Source organism: Mauremys reevesii, linkage group 16 (assembly GCF_016161935.1).
Source record: "Mauremys reevesii isolate NIE-2019 linkage group 16, ASM1616193v1, whole genome shotgun sequence".
Taxonomy (NCBI): domain Eukaryota; kingdom Metazoa; phylum Chordata; order Testudines; family Geoemydidae; genus Mauremys; species Mauremys reevesii.
The window spans coordinates 8,391,170-8,406,836 of NC_052638.1; the positions used below are offsets into that span (position 1 = coordinate 8,391,170).

At 52.2% G+C, this 15,667-nt stretch overlaps 1 protein-coding gene across 3 annotated transcripts in view; it reads left to right on the forward strand.

Moving 5' to 3' along the window:
* The first annotated feature begins 488 nt into the window (after positions 1-488).
* The window catches only part of ADGRG1 (adhesion G protein-coupled receptor G1), a 36,422-nt gene continuing 21,243 nt past the window's right edge, over positions 489-15,667 (forward strand). The window contains exons 1-2 of one of the 3 annotated variants that reach the window (XM_039503010.1): positions 699-916; positions 1,695-1,808. The gene's annotated coding sequence lies outside the window, so the exon portion shown is untranslated. The other 2 variants (XM_039503011.1, XM_039503009.1) reach the window with 2 other exon arrangements.

The following is a 15,667-nucleotide window of genomic DNA, read 5'->3' on the forward strand; positions in this document are numbered from 1 at the left end:
CTCTGGCATGTGTGTAGGGGTCTGAGGGTGCCTGTGTGTGTAGGGGAGGTGTAAGGTGTGTGCATGTGTAGGGGTGCCTGTGTGTGTAGGGGTCTGAGGATGCCTCTATGTGTGCGTGTAGGGGTGTAAGGGTGCCAGTTGTGTGTCTGTGTGTAGGGTCAGCGGAGGGTGCCTGTGTGTGTGTAGGCAGCAAAGAGTCCTGTGGCACCTTATAGCCTAACAGACATACTGGAGCATGAGCTTTCGTGGGTGAATCCCTACTTCGTGTGTGTAGGACGTTGTGGTATGAGGGTGCCTGTGTGTGACAGTGCCTTTGTGTGTGACAGTCTCTCCGGGCGGTGGGAGCTGCTGAGGGCTCAGGGTGGAGGCAACCAGCCAGCTCCTTCAGACGTGCCAACCCTGTGAAATAAAACGCAGAAACTGGGCTTGTTTTTGGCGTATTCGGCTGGTGAGTTGCTCGTTGGCTGGGGGTTGGCTTGTGGCTTGTTGGGGTTCTCAGGGGCTGGCTTGTTTTGAAAGGGGAGTTTTGGCCCCTTGGGGCAGTCGGGCGCGTATTTCCCCGGCGCGTTCGGCCTGTCCAAGCCCCGCCCGGCCGCGAGGGGCGGGGGAGACTCGCACTCCCGGGCGGCTCCCAGGACAGCGCAGGTGAAGCCCGGACGCTCCGAGCTGCCGCAGGGCGGGACGCGGGAGCGCGCGGGGCTGGAGCGGCGCGGAGCCGGGCGGGAAACTCCCCTCAGGCGCGCGGCGCCCCCAGCCCGCCGCGGAGGCGTCGGTGCAGCCCCAGCGCCCGGCTCCCCGCGGGGGCTGCAGGCGGCTTCCTCCCCCGGCCGGGCGCCTAACGCGGTACCTCAGAGCCCGGCCTCGCTCGCCTCACCGGAGAGCTCTCCGCGCCGCAGCGCCCTTCGCCGGAGCACAGGTACCGGCTCGTCCGGCGGGGCCCGGGGGCGGGGGCCCCAGCGATCGGGGGGGGGGCGGAGCCCCTGTGTTACACCCGGGGGGGGGGGTAGCGATCAAAGCGCCAATCCCCGGGACTCTCCGTGTGAACGTGCTGGGCTCCGCTTGGGCAGCGCCGGGCTCCTGCAGCCCCCCCCCCGAGCTGTGTGGGGCTGCCCCGCTCACCTGGGACGAGGCGGGGCTGGTTCCTCCCTGAGGCAGAGGCAGGTGTGGCCGCAGGAGCGGGTTTGCCCGGCAGAGGGGGGCAGCGCGGGGCGAGGGAATTGCCCTTTAAATGCCCAGGTGCCCGCCTGGGGCCCCGCTGGCCCGCCCTGGATTTCAGCCGCCAGCTGAAGATCTGAGGCCAGTGGCCTCAGCCGCCTGCGCGGCTCTCTCATGAGGGGGCTGGCAGGGAAGGGGGCTAAAGGGTCCCACTTCTTTAAGCCGCGCTGCTGCGAAACTACAGAAGGGATTTTCATTCCCTTGTAGGGCTGAGTGCAGGGTCCTTGGGTTTCAACTCTGAACAGAGCCCACTAGACTCAGCTGGTATCTGTTCTCCCCAGAGCAGCTCCTGTCACCCCCAGTAACAAATGAACAGCATCAGCTGACGTTGGGCTAAATCTTGGTGCCTTACGCATGGGGACCAAATGGGGCTTCTCATGTAAAACGAACAGGCTGTGGCCAGGTGTGTCTTTGATCCCTCAGGAAGGATGTGAGTTTTAAGGCGCACCTGGCTATGTGGTTGTACAGGTATTTTTCAGTCTCTTGCTAATGAGGAAGTCTGGAGTGGGGTTTTGGACAGAATGTTTTGACGGCTCTGGGACTGGCAGGCTGCTGGTGAGCAACTCCAGAGATCACAGAGGAGTCTTCCCTGGGTATGTCTACACTGTCCTTGGGAGTGTGCCTGGCTCAGGCTAGCTGCCGGCGTCCAAGCTCCCCCTACCCCCCTTGTCCGAGCTCCCAGGGCTAGTTCCTGGAGCTTATCTTTAGCACACTAGCTAGAGTAAAGACTGTGTGCTCTGCTTTTCCAGTCAGCAGGAGCTAGAGGATAAGGGGTTCAAGCTGGGGGGTAACTTCCTTTGGGGGTTTGTATGAAAAAATCCAGAACTTTGCCAGCCCCAGGGTATATTACAATGTGCTATAAGTGGCTCAGGTTAGGATGCAAGGACAGTTTGGTGTGAGAGTGATTGTGTGTGTGTGTGTTTCCCATTTAAATCTGTTTGTTCCCCATGCCTGCTGGATTTGTCTAGCCAGCCCCAGGGACTAGGGAGTCCCCCAACTAAGGGTGGGATGAATTCCATTGCCATTAAACAGCAAATCCTCCAACTGCCCCCACACCTACAGCTGCTCAACACAGCTGAGCTAAAGGAGCCTCGAAAAACTTCTCACAGCAGCAGGGTAGGGCTCAGCTGTGTGAGCAACTGTTGGAGAGCACTAATGGTCTGACCACAAAGGCAGGCAGGTATGGATAAGCCTGGCCTGGGGGCTGTGAAGGAGCATTAGGCAGTAGCTTCATTCCAGCTAGGGCTTGGCAATCACTTTATCAACTGATCCAGCTGTACAAGTTCTGACTGCAGAGCCTAGTTCAGTGTTTTTCAACCTTTTTTCATTTGCAGCCCTCTAAAAAGTTTTGAGTGCAGGTGTGGATTCTTTGGAAATCTTAAACCACTGGCCTAGTCCCAGCAACTCAGTCTTTTCCCTTGCCAGGGGCCCTTCCATCACTTGTCCCTATGACCCTATAGCCAGTTAACCTCAGCAGACATAATCTTGTGGTGTTGGACCATATTGAACTGCCTGCAGTGCCAGCCCTGAAGAGATCTGAACACTGAGGAGTCTCTGAACTTTTTGTCTCACCCACCCCTGCATTTTAACAAGGAGGAGTGCATCGGCCCCTCCTAGTACCACCTCAAGTGAGGTCTACTCAGCCTTCCCTTGCAGAACTGTGGATAACTCTAGAGAACCCTTGTTCTCCCAAGGAATGCCTAGTGTGGATTTCAGATCATGCCAGCTGGCTCCTGCTGGTTCCAGCTAGCAGTTAGGATTTGTCCAGAGCAACAAGTGCATTGATCTGCTGCTGGTTGCTGATCTTCCAGCAGAAGCCACAAGAGACCAGTTAGAATCCTCTGAGAGGTTCCTGCAATGACCGCTAGGGATAGGTCTCTGCTCCAAATCTCTGCCTTTAAGGGACATAGCTGGAGTTTGCACTGTTGTAGCTGTGTTGATCCCAGGATATTAGAGACACAAGGTGGATGAGGTAATATCTTTTATTGGACCAACTTCTGTTGGTGAAAGAGAGCTGAAGAAGAGCTCTGTGTAAGCTCGAAAGCCTGTCTCTTTCGCCACTAGAAGATGGTCCAGTAAAAGATATCACCTTACTCACCTTGTCTCTCTAATAGCTGGAATATGTGTATTTCCTGTCCTGTACACACAGTGCCGTGCTAGAAACATCTTTAATGCAGTGAGAGCCACCTGCGTTTCTGTAGCCCCACAGACCGAGGAGAAGACAGAACACTCTGAGATGGGAGCTGGAACGCCTGCCTGGCTGATTTAGATTGCTTGGGGAAGCGTGCTGGGTGGGAATTTTGTGCTGACACTTTCTGCCCTGCACTGTCTATGCGGCTCTGATCTGTAGCACTCACACAGATCAGGCCATGATAAATGTTACATATTTGATTGCCATCCAAATCTTAATCCAGCGATTTGGAGAGAGCGGAGTGGGCAAAGGATGGGGAGGGAGGAAATCGGAAAGCGACAGGTTTGTAAACAGCAGCAGTAATGGTGGGAAAGGGGATATCTGCTGGTGCTTTAAAGCCATAGTGGTGTACGGGTGAGTGCAGTTCCCAAACCTTGCAGCAGCACAGCTGTGTTTTTGATGGAGGCAGTTTTCCTAGCTGTGTGGTAGCAGCCGTCCCTCTCAGTGAAACAGTCCAGGGAGCTGCTACAGGACTACTGAGTCCAACCTATGGGTAGGATGGGAGCTCGGACTCTGTGGCCCATTTAGTCCTTGGCTGTTCTGTTGAGACCACCAAGGGAACTAATTGGTGCCGGTATGGGTGGTGGTTTCATCATATGGACACCTGCTCACGCGTAACCAGACCGAGACCCACCAACTCATTTCCCAGCAGCTCCAAAGCAGCTGTTAAACGGCACCAACGTAGATGAAAGGCTCTGCAATCCCCTTTTTGAGGCTGGCATCTTAAAACCATGGTTTGGTGGAGGGAAAGAGTGCAAAAGGCATGCCAGTGAGAACAGGAAAGTCATGACACACAGTGCTGGAATGAATGCTGGGTTGTGTGTCATGGGACATGATGGGGAAAGCCAAATACAAACCCTTTATTTTAGAAAGGCTTACGGCTGTTTATTAACAGTTAATGAATAAGTCATGACCATCCCCCCCCCCCCCCGCTGTACTGCCCAGGACCTGTGCTGAGCCAGAGTACAAGACATTTTTGGAGGAGGCTGGTGAAGTGTGCAGGTGACAAAGCACTAACACAGCCCAACGAGTCATTCCCCTGGCACAAGGCAGCCGGAAAGCCGGTCAGAGGAAGATCACCCCATTGGAGGGGGAGCCCACAGAGCCAGCATAGCAACTCCTCTGCCACACCCATTCCTGGCTGTTGGCATAGGGAGTGTGGATGGGGCGTGGACCCCACCTATCCCCAGCTTCCATAACAGGCCCTTGGAGTCATTGGCACTGCAGCCAGTGTAAGCAACAGCAGGCATGAGACTGCTCTGATTGATGCTGGGGACTGGAGCGGCACACAGGCAAGGCAGCCCAGGATCAGGGGCTATCTCAAAGCCATCTTTGCCCTCACCCCAATGTGCACTGTGCACACCAGGGTTGAGATTGCGTGCACAGAAGGTGAAGCCCTGTGGAGCTTGGGGATGAAGCTGGCTTTAAGACACTTCAGTGACCTCAGGATTTGGGGCTACTTCAGGGACTTAAATGGCCTTCCAGGATAAACTAGAATATCAGTGGGGGTGCTCCAATCCACAGCAGCCTCCCGTGGGCGGTTCTGTAGTCCTGAATAGCCCAGAGCCTTCACAGGGGATGTGCTAAGGACGTGTTCCCTCCTGCTGCCCCAGGTCAGGGTGGGGGTGCACTGTGAGTGGGGCACTCTGGGGTGGACTGGCAGGGGGTGTAGATCAGGGTGAATTTTCTCCCTGCCCCTTGTAGCATAGTTTCTACCTCTATATATTGCTGGGAATCTGTCCCTGGGTCCCAGGCTGAGGATCAGGGCCCATGACTCATTGGAAAAAATCCCTAAGTGGCCTAGGTTTTGTCACTGAAGCCATAGTGTGACAGACACTCAGCCTCACCTGTTATGGATCCCAAGGGACAACCAATCCCCCACCCCTCAATGAAATCCCAAGAATGTATGCCCAGCGCTGCCTTTCCTTTTCCAGGGGAGAGCGCAAAGGCTTTTGTGAGGTCTGATGCATAGCCCCAGGTTGTGTGACTCACTCCAAGCTCCGCTCTGTGGGATTTGGCAGATTGCCGATTGCACTTGGGTGTCACATGAGTTTATGCCATCCCCAAGGAATTCTGCATTCATTGAAATGCCACAAACATTCAGGCAGCCGTGATCAGACTACAAAGGAGTCTATAAAGCACAGTGAGGCTGCTTTACCCAGCCCAGGAACATTTCCAAGGTCTGTCTTTGCACACAATGCTGCCAGCTTTCTCAGGACTTCCAAAGTCACAGACAAATCTTTGGGTCTGATTCTGCATTCCCATACCCTGCTTTTACCCCTGTATTGCGCCATGGACCTCCATGGCATTTTCCTTGATTGACATGCATTCAACTGAAAGCAGGATCAGGCCCTTTTTATGAGGCTGAGGCAGAGACTCAGATAACATTGCCCTGTGTTTGCCACACCTATGACACCCAGGATCAGAATAATGTGTCTTATGCCTAGCAGGAGGGGAGTGGGGAAGAGAGGCCCAGCCAGGAGTCAGCCCAGACAAAGAAGAGAGTAGGGTTTGTTCCATAATGAGTTTCACGCTTCTAAATTGTTAACCTATTCAGGCACTTGCAGAGGGATTGTCTGCAGGGATCTGGAGGCATGATGCTAATACTTAGCATCTCTCCTCCCAAGATCTCAAAGCCCTTTACATTATCCCTGTCTTATACATAACAAAAAAAAAACAGGAGTACTTGTGGCACCTTAAAGACTAACAAATTTATTTTAGCATGAGCTTTCGTGAGCTGCAGCTCACTTCTCACTTCTTCTTTGCATCCGAAGAAGTGAGCTGCAGCTCACGAAAGCTCATGCTAAAATAAATTTGTTAGTCTTTAAGGTGCCACAAGTACTCTTGTTTTTTTTTTGCAGATACAGACTAACACGGCTGCTACTCTGAAACCTGTCATTATACATAACAGTATCTGAGGCACAGAGAGATTAATGTGTTTTGCTGAACAGCACCCAACAAGTCAATGACCAAGCTGGGAATAGATCCCAGATCTCCGGACTCCCAGCACTAGCCACTGTACCATCCAGAACCTCTGTCTTTTTTGCTCTTTCCCGCATGTTCACTGGCACCCATAGGTGAATGTCACTCCACAGCTGTTGTAACACTCAGCAACTGGCATTTATCTTGCACCTTGTATCTGGAGATTCCAAAGCAGCCAACAAAGTGATTACAGTCCGTGTGTGTGTAGGAAAACATCGAGTGCACATGTGTGCATGTCTGGATCATTTTACCCCATCCTGCCCTCCCACCGCATCCCCCTACGGAAATGCGCCACTAGAGAGGAGGGCAGCAGCAGCAGTTTAAAAGCATGTTGTCACGCTGTCTGGCGTGGTTAATGCCGTGAGTGCCAACCTCAGGGCTGACACCACAAACTGGTGATATGTTCTATAATTAGATATCACCACCCCAGTAACCAATATGACCACCTAGATCACTGTAACAGTCTGGCTATGGAATCAGACAGTCCCCTTGGGCACTGCAGTCTGTCTTTGCCACCCAGGCAAGTTGGACTGTGTGATAAACGGTCACTTACTCAAAAGTCATAAAATATTCACATTGCTCCCAGTCCCGAGAGACCCCAGATCAGTTTGTACCTTACATTTCACACTGAAGACAATGCCGGTAGCCAAGTCTATAGTAAACTAACTAGGACAAAGAAATTAGTTATTTACAGGTTAGAGCAGGCAGCATATAAGCAGAGGTGAGCTACAGTCTGTGGTTCCAAAAGATGACAGATTTAGTCATCTGTCCACTGAATGTCTTTTAGGGCTAACCCAGGTCGACCCTGGGGAATCTCTGCTTTTGTGTCCTAGCTTCAGCCCTATGAGAGTTACAGACCTCAAAGAGAGACGTTTCTTCTTGTGAGCTTCGCTATATTCTCTTCCCCCAAAGCTCAAATCAATGGGATGAGAGCTCCAGCACGTAACTTCTTCATGGGTGGATGAGGCAATCAACAAAGTGTTTGTCCTACAATGGAACCTTTTAGTCTTGATGGTCCTTCTTGAGGGGCAGGGGGACCCACTCTTCCTGCCTAGGTTCATGAGTTCAGACCAGGCACTTTTACAATTATAAAGCAAAAACTACATATTACCTTATAGCACGGGACACAGACATTACAGGTAAGATTAATACATGCTACAATTTATTGTGTTTAATGTTTAGATTCATCTTTACAAATCTAATGCCTACCTTGAACAATACTAACATACAGGTGAGCTGGTCTGGTTTCCAGCTATGAATTTGTAAGTGCTCAGATGAAACTAGGCTGACCAGATAGCAAGTGTCAAAAATTGTAGGTCAGGGGTAATAAGTGCCTATGTGAGAAAAGACCCGAAAATCAGGACTGTCCCTATAAAATCAGGACATCTGGTCACCCTAGCTGAAACCTACAGCCTTGTCAAGAGCTGGCACCTGGTTTACCAGCATCATGCATGCATCAGCACTTCATGTCTGTCTAGGATAGGTGGAAGAGTATTGTAACTCGTTGACACCACAGGAGAATTTTAGGTCGAGAGAAGACACGAGCTGGAATGTGGACAATCCACCAAGGCAAAGCATCATGGTATCTTTCACAACCATGAGTGACCCAGATGAAGACAGCATCTGCCCCCAATGCTATATTATGGTCTCGTTTCAACACTGACTGTGAGAGTAGGGTGCCCTCTCAGCACTGCTGCCTACAGCACCTGGGTTTTCCACGGAAGTCTCCTATTTGGGTGGGTAGCTGGACCCTCTTGTCTTTTAGATCTCTTGACAGCAGCACCCAAGTTTCAAAGCAAAGTGAGGACTGGTCACCTTCTAGTCCCTTTAATGCTACAGTATTTTATGTCATAGACATGCCTCTTGGTTCTTTCTCTGCCCTGCTGGTTAGACCATGGACAGTCTAATCCTGTTGTTCAATTCTGAAAAGATAGCAGGAGAGTAGATGTCAGGCTGAGTGCTATGGAATGTCGAAGCAAGCTGAACTCAGCGGGACAGCTCTGTGTTTGGTGTGTAGGAGGCCAAAGGCGAGGGACATTGAGGCACTGACGATGCTTGTGCAGCCCCTAACCTCAGTGGATGGTTCTCAGAAATAGGATTGCAAAAGGCAACCAGGACAGTGTGGCGATCATTGCAAGCCACTGACTGGTCGGCCTTGTGACATTATTTCCAGCTACCCAAAATGAGTAAGGCAGTGTCCAGTGGGGAGATGTACCACTGAGTCAGCTCCCCAGGCCCAGTAGAAATATCACCAATGTGATTGATACTTCTTCTTTAATATCTTAGGAACATCTTGGCCATGGTCACTGCTGAATCCAACATTCAGCTCCAGATCCTGCAGTGCTGAAAATGTTTCTGTTGCTGTCTGTTAAACTCTTATCTGTTCATGTGGCCACAGCATCACAGGCACATAGCTTGCGTGTGTACTAAGCATATGGGGTGAGGCGCTATTATTATTTGTTTTGCAACTCTGAGAAGAAGATACAAATGGGCTTGCTGTGTGGTTTGGAAGCACTGCGTATCTGCAGGGAGCAATGTCCTGCTCTGGCTCAGAGAAAAACACACTTCATGAATGAGAAGATGGAAGAGTCAAAGACAGAATAAGTAGATTGTCCAGGCTTTCCCAACTACTATGTACTGCCTATTGAGTATCTAGTGAGGCAACATCACCACAGGATGATGTTAAACCCTGACAATTAATTAGCAATACTATATTATTGTGGGAGAGCTTAGAGCCCAGCACCCCATGGTGCCAGGCCCTGTACATATGCACAGTAGGAGGCAGCTCCAGGCCAAAGAGCATACAATCTGAGACTGACAGAGGGCGGCTGTACAATCATCCCCATTTTACAGATGGGGAATCTTGAAGCTCAGAGAAATCAAGGGACTTGCCTGTGGTTACACAGGGAGCTTGTGACAGAGCCAGGAACTAGACCCTAGTCTATTGCCTTAACCTAACCTCCTGCAAGCCACAGGATCACTCATCTGAAACAGCAATCGGTCCAGAAAGCTTGAGGATGGGTGGCCACGAACCCATCTCCTTTACAGTCCATTTACAGCTCTTGCAGAAGCTACAGCCTTTCCAGTTCATTGAGCAAAATGCTGCAAAGTCCCACATGCAAAGCTGATGCAACCAGTATCACATTTTTAGCCAACCCAGCTAGAACATTTTAGGAAATGAGCAGTGTAAATCTTCAGCACGCAGACAATAGCTCTTACCAAGTAATCTTCCTGAAAGCCACAAATGCTGATAACTGTCTGCACCTATAGTTCCCTCTTCCACTGTCCACAGCTCACAAGGTGAGGTTAGCAGTCAGTTATTTCCTCACCCTGCTTTCTCATTCCGAATCAGCTAATTTAATGGCCTGAGCCAGCTCCCAGCAAAGTCAGAGGGGGTCTTTGCATTGACTATAATGAGAGTTCAGCCTCCTGTGCAGTCATGTCTATTCTTTTCTTTTTTCCTTTTTCAGTAAAAATCAGACTGTAGGACTGATAGGTTCAGTTTGTATACCATTACCCATAATGCATCACGCTTGATGTTTATTTGAAGCCATTATTAGTGATATTGGGTATTTAATAAAAGATAGAGCTGGCTGAAGACTGGAAAAATGTTTGGCAAATCTTAGAGTTTCCATTCAGCTCGGCTGTATTCAAATCCTTTAGTGATGGCAAATACACAATGCTTCGAAACCGTTCTGCATGATTCAGATGAATGATTGTGCATTCAGCCCACTTGCAACTCAGACGGCCCATTCTGCAACTCAAATGCCAACATTATGAATAATGTGCGAGCTGCTATTCATCAGGGATGTTTCTGAGTTGTTTGCACATCCCAACTAGCTCTTAAAATGAGAGGCAAAAACACTTCGCAAAGGCAAAAATTCAGTAAGCGAAATCAGTAAAGAAACTCTGATCATAGACTCATAGACTTTAAGGTCAGAAGGGACCATTATGATCTTCTAGTCTGACCTCCTGCACAATGCAGGCCACAGAATCTCACCCACGCACCTCCTGTAACCAGGGCCGGCTTTAGGCCAATTCGCCTGATTTCCCGGAATCGGGCCCTGCGCCTTAGGCGCCTTTTTAATTTTTTTTCCTCACCCAGGTGGCAGTCTGCTCCGCCGGGGTCTTCGACGGCCCCGCTTTCCTGGCCAGAGCGCCGGCTGCAGTGTGGCAAGCCCCACAGCCCCGCTCTCCCAGCCAGAGTTCCAGCTGGAGCGTGGCAGCCCCACGACCCCGCGACCCCGGCCGGAGCACAGCAAGCCCCACAGCCCCGCTCTCCCGGCTGGAGCTTCGGCCGGAACGTGGCGGCCCCGAGGTCCCGCTCTCCCGATCAGCTCTACTAGCTTGTAGTATCTCAGACAAGAGGAAGCAATAGCAGGACTTGCCTCTCCCTCTTTTACAGGGTAAGCCAGGCTCTCAAAGGGCTTCAAACTCAAGTGAATATAGCTCCCCAGCCCCGTTATGGGGCAGGTCAGCAGATATTATCTCCATTTTACAGATAGGGAAATTGAGGCAAAGAACATTGGCATATTTTTCAAAAGGTTACGGAGCAGGCTAAGCAGGGAACAGAACCTAGGTCTTCTCACTACCAGTCATGCACTTAAGATATAAGACCATCCTTCTCCTTCATAAGGGAAAAAAAAATCAAATAGCAAGTGAAACACACCTTCCAACAGCATCGCTAACCCCAAGCATTTAAACAGCATGAGATTTTTTTTAAAAAGCTGCATTCTTTTTATATGTCTCCTGGTTTTTGAGCCTTTTGCATTCATGTTTCTGAGCTTTTCTTCATCACCACCAGGGTGCAACACTTCTATGTAGTTCACATTCTATGTAGTCAGCCTTACTCCAGGAGCTGGGGCTTTAAGAAAATTACTTAGTATCACAAGACTTGCGATAAAAATCACGAGAGTTGGTAACATGGTGCCAACATCCTGCTAACCATTGTGTGCCCAGCTCTTGGGTGTAAGTCCAATTTCACTGACACCAGTTTTATACCCGTGAGACTGACTCCTATTCTTACTCCTGATTTATACTGGTGTTAGTGAGGTCAGAATCAGGCCCACTTTGTTTCTGGTAGCTGGCACCCTGCATTTGCTGCAGCCATCTAGGACCGTTCCTCATGCTGAGTAGTCCCATACTCCATACCAATTTCAGGTACCCCTATGCAAAAGGCTGTATATTGAGGGCCAAAGTGGGCTCAGGGTGGGGCACAGACCCTGGGCTGGATGTCTCTCGGTGTGAGTTAGGGGACAGACTCATGAGCCTTGCACAAGTGACATCTGCCTCCGCCTGACCCCAGGATCCCAGCCTGTTACATGGCTGCTTTTGCAGTGCAGGGTTTCTGCCATTGGGGGCAGGAAGGCAGGGAGGGAGGTGCTCCATCCGACCCTGCATCCCCTTTGGTTACTTAATGCCCCTGAGACCCATCTGTACTCTGACTAAGCAGGAACTTCTATGTGCTATTGTTCTCAGTCCAGCCCATTGAAGTAACGGAATAGCAGGCCTTGAGGTGGGTTCTAAATATACCACAAGGCCCATTCCTAGCTGCAGCCTGGGGGAGATAAGGCTGTTTGTGCTGCCAGGGAGGAGGAAGAGGCTGCGGGTTGGCGTCTCAGGATACAAGGATACAGAAAACGGCCCAGTTTGGCCTTGCGGAGCCTGTGGGGAGGAAGGATCTGCCTGGCCCCGGGAGATAGTGGCAGGCTCGGGCGGGTTGTCAGATCTCAGGCTGATTAGACGCTGGGCGTCTGCGATGAATTTCTAAGAACAGGAAAGCTCCGAGGAGAGGGGAGTGCCAACAATCTGGTGTTCCCATGCAAGACCACACAGCCCACCCTCTGACTAATGTCTGTCTAGCTAATGCCAGCCTGTGCAGATGGTGCATCGGGGCCTTGTGAGTACACTGACCCAAAGGGAGAGCCTGGCACAGGAGCAGCCAGACAACCTTAAGCCTTGTCTCCACTAGCAAAACTCAGGCCTGCGGTAAATCTCCCTCATGCCCCACCAGGCTTAGACGCTGGCAAGACACCCGAGCTCTGTCTCTAGCAGTGCTTTGCGCCACTGCCACCTTCAGCGGAGCTGTGTGGGGCGCACTGCTGGGCCAGATTTTTTCTAGCACGGATGCATCATCTGAGAGCAGCAACCACCACACAACTCTAAGGCACACTGAGGTGCGAGCCAGCCCTGGGGAGCAGCGAGCTGGGGGACAGCCCAGTCCTAGGACAGCAGCCAGGCCTATTATTTTGTATTCCCATAGCGCCTAGGGGTCATGGACCAGGACCTGCAGAGCAGCGAGGGGAGAGCCCAGCCCTAGAGAGCTGGGGGAAAGGTGATAGCCCAGCGCCAGCCAGCTGTGGACAGCAGCAGCAATATGAGAAGAGCACAGCACCGAGGCAGCAGCTGCCTGCCAGCCCTAGAGAGCTGCTGCGGGATGACTCACAAAACTCCACGTGGGTTAGTTTTCAGCTTTAGTTGGTGTCCCCTGGGTTCTGGGCTGAGGGCTGTCACCACCCTGTGATGCTCTGCACCTCTCCTGTTCCACATGCCTGCCCTAGTCCCCTATTGCCCTGCACACCATGTCCTCATTTACACCTTTGCAAAGGAGGTGTGAATCGCCTCCATTCTGACCTGGGAGCCTTTGCAGCCCTGTTGTGTTGCTGTGAGCGATTACATGAGGTGCAGGGTGATGCCGAAGAGCCTGCTGAGCTGTGCGGCTGCACGGTCTGGTCAGAGGGATCCCAGCTGTGTTTCAGAGGCCAACGCTCCAGCCAAGCAAGCAAAATCTTGGTGCCTCTGTCCCCTCTGGGCTCTCCCTGGTGCGGAAGCCCAGAGCCACCCCACAAAAGCCCAGCGCTATCTGTTCTTGGGGAGCCCTGCAGGTCAGCATCCAGGTGGCCTGAGAGGTGCTGTTGGGTGAGCAGCACTCTATGGACCTGATTCATCATTGTCCCGGGGACCCTTTGTGCCAAGCAGCTGCCGGGCAGGCACAAGAACCCCCCCTTGCACAGAGCCCCTCAAGGTTCACAGAGTTGTGGGCAGGGAGAGGGATGGTCAGACCATTGCCATGCCTAGCATGTCTGCACCCCGCCGAAGCCCCATGGAGCAGGGCCAAACCCGCCCCTGGACAGAGGAGGTGCAAGCGCAGCACTGGCTCTGCCCCAGGTGAGGAACTGAGCTAGGAGAGAACATATGACACAGAGGGCAAGAGCGTGGAAGCAGAGGAGAGCAGACAGTCCATTTCTTTGGAAAGCGGAGCTGGGGTTTGCAAGCCCAGCAGCCATGAGCCAGGCATTCAGGGGGCTGCCAATCCAGAGCTGTTCCCACAAGGCCCGAGCCTTTGCTTTGATGTCACAGGGCAGCCTTGGCACCCCTACACGCTGGTGTCAGCAACCGTTCAATTTCAGGGATGCCCAGCAGGGTGAATTTAGTCCTCAGAGCCCCAGCACGGCATGCACGGTAGAGAGTGCACCGCCCCCCCTGTGCAGAGATGTCACTCTGCATCTCCAGTAGGTACGAGGGGAAGAAAGGGGTAACAACGTGCAGTCCCCTGCATTGGCTCAATGGGCCAAGACCCCTGCTGGGAGCTGGCACCAAGCAGCTGCTCCGGTGACGAATGGCCCTGTGCAGAAGCAGGGAGTCTCGTTATTCCCTTGAGAGTGCGTTACAGGGGCCTGTATCTGCCTCCCCCGGGGGCTTTACATCTCAGCCATTGTTCAGAGCAAGAAACTCCATTCTAAGTGTTGCGCTGCTTCTGGGCAGTGGGTGCAGCCCTCACGGAGGGAAATACCAGCTGCCCCGTGAGAAATTTTGCTTTCAGTCAGATTTTCTGTAATTAACATTTGTAGATAAGAGTCGATAAAACCTAAACCAACCAATGACATGTTTCCTGGAGGGTGGCAGCAGAGCCAGGTGAACATAGCATTGGATGAAGCCAACCCCCCCCCCCCCCCCCCACGACAGCCCCATCCAGGGTTGGGATCCTGCTGCATGGTGTCCTGCTACGACATAACTACATCAATACAGGCTAGCCCTGGACACACACACTGGCAATGCACCATTGGCCAGTCCCAGCGCAACTGTCTCCTGGTCTCCAATCCAAAATGCAGAGTTGGGCTTGACTGACCCACACACTAGAGCTTGGATTATCGTGCTGGTAGTCACCTGGCTTTAGTGTGAAGCAGGGGGAAGTCAGGCTCTGCCTGCATGGGGACTGGAGGTCTCCTTGTGAAGAAAGGCCCTGGGGAACCAGAGAGAAGTGCCAACCTAGGCTGTGGAACACAGCATGAGCGCCTCCTATGAGAGCAGCAGAGGTCTGGCTGCCCCTCCCTGCAGCTCCTCTATTTCAAGATGACCAGTGCTGGCAGGATGTAGGCTGCCTCCAAAAACACCATGGCGTATTCTTCCCCATCTGTCTTGTGACTCTATGGGCCTGCATGGGAAAAGCTCCCCAGGGGAAGCAAAGCTGCCCAGATCCACCACTGTCTTGCCAGTGCCCAGGAACAAGATCCATTTCCCACCCATTCCCATGTGGTGCTTTTTCAGTCGTCCGGCAGAGGTGAGCAGAGCGCAGGTGGCAGGAGAGAAGGGTTTGGAGATGGCATGAAGGAGTCAGTCTGTGCGCACAGGGCAGAGTGTGAACCTGGAGCACCCCTGCAAGTAGTTGCTTAAATAAGGAGTGAACTTAGTTTAAAAAGAAAGGAGCTCTCTCCTGATATGACCTAGCATGCAGTACATGAAACAAGGCAAAGCTAAAAGTAAACTCCTGTGTCCCCGGTAAATCAGATTTGATTGGTGCCTCAAAAAAGGAGTGGCGAAGGCACACACTCAAGGGAAATACACCCCTTCCCAGGGACTAAACACTACCTGTGCTTCCCACTGAGAATCCCCACTTGGGGCAGCAGCAGCAGAGCTCAGCGTGCAAATTCTCAAGGTTTTATTTATTATACAGAGCTGAGGGCAGCCCTTCGCCCTTCAGCCTGTAGGGGTGGCACCACCTGGCAGGGGAGCCCAGCACCGCCCTTTGCTCATCATTCTGGCAGGGAGTGAGGGCAAGGAGCTGCCATGCAGGGGCTAATGTCAAGCCCTGCCTTCAAGTGGCTTTGTCCTGGAGCACAGCCTGGCAGTGCCTTGTGTGTGTACACACCCACCCACACCCCCCATTCTGGAATCATCCCAGTGGTCTTTGGAGGGGATCACCCATATCTCTGCTGAAATACAGGGCCTCGGAGGGAGGGGAAGAGAAGCTCTGAAATGGACGGGTCTCTGAGGCACAGC